The following is a 5,000-nucleotide window of genomic DNA, read 5'->3' as shown; positions in this document are numbered from 1 at the left end:
GCGGATGAACGGCGGAAGTTTCCCGCAGTCGTAATGTGCAATCCACACCTATAACTTGCGTTTCATGAAGAGTTATGTCCAATATGCGACATTCCCGCTGTCCCTATACATGAGCTGCGAGCTGTACCACGTACAAGCTACAGACGCGATCGCATTGCTCACTGTACGGATTCCCATGCCGAGCGATCAGCTAGGAAGCGCCCCATCCACGTCGGTACCCTTGGGCGTTGCACTCGCAGTCGCAAAAAACGTTGGGCAAATATATTTCTCCGATGCTGAGCGATCAGCTAGGAAGCGCCCCATCCATGTCGGTACTCGTACGCGTCGCACTCGCAGTCGCAAAAAACGCTGGGCAAATATATTTCTCGGAAGAGTAATGACAGTCCGAGCCTCCTGCGTGGGAAGAGTCTTTCTAGGCCCTGACCCACGGGAAGCGTGTAGCTTCCCCCATCCCGGACATTTCACGTCGTCACACTACCGGTATTGACTAATAGACTGATTGCTGATAATCATTAGCCACACACTGGGGGAAACGGCCGACAGGGGCGGCAACATAGTGGAGCCGCAGTGTCACTAATGTACAGAGATAGAACAGTTTCGACTGGAACCAGAGTAACCGTATACACGGCACTGATTAGTAATAGATGCAGAGCCATCAGAATACAGATAATATATACAACCGTCCCTATACATGCTGAAAGACTCTGCACACAATGAGAACCACACGTCAGCCAGACACTATCACACACTACTCTCTGCCTCTAACAGGCACACACACAATATCTAACCACCAGCATGGAAGAACATCCGGTGCATCCTCTCCGCCACATTACACAATCCACACTATCATAACCAGACCGGGAGGTCCACCCAGAAAACAGAATATCCCACCCTTCCGACATCCGCCATTGCTCAGCTAAGCCACGAACACCCACACATGTCCTACACAGGGGTGCACCCAACATCACAATACTGCCTCCTGTCACAGTACACAAACAATGGCAGGAATGAAAGACACAGATCTGCCACAACCTTGGAATCGGAGCGCCGCCTGTCATGAGCCACAAGTGCATCCTGACGTGACAAATCGGATGATCCCGCAGGCATGCACTTACGATAATCACTATCAACGAACCTGCCGCCCCCTCCCCCCCCAAAATACACCTTTCCCTACAACGTGTACCTTAACCTAAGCTATATTGTACCTTAACCTAAGCGATATTGTACCTTAACCTAAGGTATATCGTACCTTAACCTAACCTACATTGCGCCTTCACCTAACCTACGTTGTACCTTAACCTAACCTACGTTGTACCTTAACCTAACCTACGTTGTACCTTAACCTAACCTACGTTGTACCTTAACCTAACCTACGTTGTACCTTAACCTAACCTACGTTGTACCTTAACCTAACCTACGTTGTACCTTAACCTAACCTACGTTGTACCTTAACCTAACCTATGTTGTACCTTAACCTAACCTACGTTGTGCCTTAACCTAACCTACGTTGTGCCTTAACCTAACCTACGTTGTGCCTTAACCTAACCTACGTTGTGCCTTAACCTAACCTACGTTGTGCCTTAACCTAACCTACGTTGTGCCTTAACCTAACCTATGTTGTGCCTTAACCTAACCTATGTTGTGCCTTAACCTAACCTATGTTGTGCCTTAACCTAACCTATGTTGTGCCTTAACCTAACCTATGTTGTGCCTTAACCTAACCTATGTTGTGCCTTAACCTAACCTATGTTGTGCCTTAACCTAACCTATGTTGTGCCTTAACCTAACCTATGTTGTGCCTTAACCTAACCTATGTTGTGCCTTAACCTAACCTATGTTGTGCCTTAACCTAACCTATGTTGTGCCTTAACCTAACCTATGTTGTGCCTTAACCTAACCTACGTTGTGCCTTAACCTAACCTACGTTGTGCCTTAACCTAACCTACGTTGTGCCTTAACCTAACCTACGTTGTGCCTTAACCTAACCTACGTTGTGCCTTAACCTAACCTACGTTGTGCCTTAACCTAACCTACGTTGTGCCTTAACCTAACCTACGTTGTGCCTTAACCTAACCTACGTTGTGCCTTAACCTAACCTACGTTGTGCCTTAACCTAACCTACGTTGTGCCTTAACCTAACCTACGTTGTGCCTTAACCTAACCTACGTTGTGCCTTAACCTAACCTACGTTGTGCCTTAACCTAACCTACGTTGTGCCTTAACCTAACCTACGTTGTGCCTTAACCTAACCTACGTTGTGCCTTAACCTAACCTACGTTGTGCCTTAACCTAACCTACGTTGTGCCTTAACCTAACCTATGTTGTGCCTTAACCTAACCTATGTTGTGCCTTAACCTAACCTATGTTGTGCCTTAACCTAACCTATGTTGTGCCTTAACCTAACCTATGTTGTGCCTTAACCTAACCTATGTTGTGCCTTAACCTAACCTATGTTGTGCCTTAACCTAACCTATGTTGTGCCTTAACCTAACCTATGTTGTGCCTTAACCTAACCTACGTTGTGCCTTAACCTAACCTACGTTGTGCCTTAACCTAACCCATATTGTACCTTAACCTAACCCATATTGTACCTTAACCTAACCCATATTGTACCTTAACCTAACCCATATTGTACCTTAACCTAACCCATATTGTACCTTAACGTAACCTAATTTGTGCCTTAACGTAACCTAATTTGTGCCTTAACGTAACCTAATTTGTGCCTTAACGTAACCTAATTTGTGCCTTAACGTAACCTAATTTGTGCCTTAACGTAACCTAATTTGTGCCTTAACGTAACCTAATTTGTGCCTTAACGTAACCTAATTTGTGCCTTAACGTAACCTAATTTGTGCCTTAACGTAACCTAATTTGTGCCTTAACGTAACCTAATTTGTGCCTTAACGTAACCTAATTTGTGCCTTAACGTAACCTAATTTGTGCCTTAACGTAACCTAATTTGTGCCTTAACGTAACCTAATTTGTGCCTTAACGTAACCTAATTTGTGCCTTAACGTAACCTAATTTGTGCCTTAACGTAACCTAATTTGTGCCTTAACGTAACCTAATTTGTGCCTTAACGTAACCTAATTTGTGCCTTAACGTAACCCATGTTGTGCCTTAACGTAACCCATGTTGTGCCTTAACGTAACCCAATTTGTGCCTTAACGTAACCCATGTTGTGCCTTAACCTAACCTATATTGTGCCTCAACCTAACCTATATTGCGCCTTAACCTGACGCACGTTGTCGCTGAACCTGCTCTGTAATTGTTATGCAACTCGTTAAATTAGTGTAGTGTTGCCTAACCGCAACCCTCGCAATATAGTTCGCTATTCGCACTGCCCGGTCCCCTGTGTATCGCGTCATGTTAAACACCTTGCAGGTGTTGCTGACTTTCCACATGCTCCTGCTATACACTGTAATGTGGATAGCAGCAGGACGTACATGCCCCCCCCCCTTCCCCCCTGCCTTCGCAAGCTGGTCGTTGAGAAGTTTGCATGTTCAATGCCCTTCGCATGCCGACGTACTCAGCCTACGTTGTGGTACGGCCTGTCACCTGTCCGCCGATGTACGCAAAACCCACAAACTGTACTGCACATTGGTCCGTATGTACTGAATGATACATCGTGGCACATGTGTGACCGTACGACGACTGCGCCTAGCAACGGCAGACCATACAGTCCAAATATTGTGCACGCAGCTACGTGTCGTCTCCCTATAAGAGCTGGATTGCAGTGTGGTACGCCATTCAGACGTGTGGGAGGAACGGACGCCCTGGATGGCGATCAGCATGAGCAGTCTGTTGATGTAGTGGAGCGTGTATTCGGACGTAGTCGTCTCTTCTCACACACCGTGATAGCATGTTGCACCGCGTTCCACATCTGCGACATCCTGCAGAGGCCGGCTGACAGTCGTTCGCGCAATGGACACCGCATACGTACGGGGGCTACCTTCCACGTGTTCTCGAGGCGTGCACATGTTGTTGCGTCTATGTGGGCAGACGTAGTGTGTTGTGACACCTGACACAGGCATGCAATACTCGTTGCAAATGGCGATGGACGTCTACGTTTGCTGGTGACGTTACGCAAATGAACAACAGGTAACCCGTTGTGGTGCGGTTGTTCTCGCTAGAGGTGAATCAGTGTTGGCGACGATCGGTCGAGCTATTAACCGGTTGTTTCAGGGATACCCACCATGCCCACGAACGTGAAAGGGGACCCACCATGCCCACGAACGCGAAAGGGGATCTGGGTGTGAGGCGATACGCGGCGGTGGCTGGGTGGGACCGTCCCCGGCCGGTGAGGGGGGGCCGCCCGGCGTGCTGGCAGCGCGGTGCGTGGGCGCACGCGCTACAGCCGGCTGGTGGGGGCGGCCAGTGGCAGGCGCGCCGGCCGACGGACGCGGCAGGCGGCGCAGCTGCGCGCCGGCGCCCCCTGCTCGCGGCGCCTTGCGGCCAAAGTAGGTCCTCGCGGGCCCGGTGCGAAGCGCGGTGGCCATCTGCAGTGTGCTGGTCCGATTGAGGACTGTGTGCGCTGAGGATGCGCCGCCGCCCGGCGCTCGGCGCCGCGACGCCGTCTGCTGCTCGGTCGCCCCAGCGGTTCTCGCAGGTGGTTTGTATCGCAGCTGTGCGGACGTGTTGGCGCGTGCGCTGTGCTGGGAGAGTTCGCTTCGGCACCCAAGTGGGGCTTTTGTCCTTCTGTGGCGCTGGCGTTGGAGCTGCCGGTCACCGTAGGTGGCGCGTGTTGTCTCCCGCCGGCAATGCCACGACAGCACGCTCCCGGGCCTCTGTCGGCAGCGGCAAGCTCAGTTGGGAGCACGGGTGGTCGCACCTAAAGCGTCTACTCGCCTAACTCCGGGCGATTGCGCCTCTCTCGAACCCGACCAAGTACTTAGGACGGCGCTGCGCGCCGCCGGGACCTGAGAGGGTTTCGAGGTGTGTTGTGCAGGGGAGCTCAGCCTCCTCCTGTTTGCAGAATAATTGAGCGGACGCTTGCGTGT

The sequence above is a fragment of the Schistocerca serialis genome, unplaced genomic scaffold, assembly GCF_023864345.2.
Source record: "Schistocerca serialis cubense isolate TAMUIC-IGC-003099 unplaced genomic scaffold, iqSchSeri2.2 HiC_scaffold_1213, whole genome shotgun sequence".
Lineage (NCBI taxonomy): Eukaryota > Metazoa > Arthropoda > Insecta > Orthoptera > Acrididae > Schistocerca > Schistocerca serialis.
The sequence above is the reverse complement of the archived record's forward strand: the minus strand, read 5'-3'. Positions refer to the sequence as shown.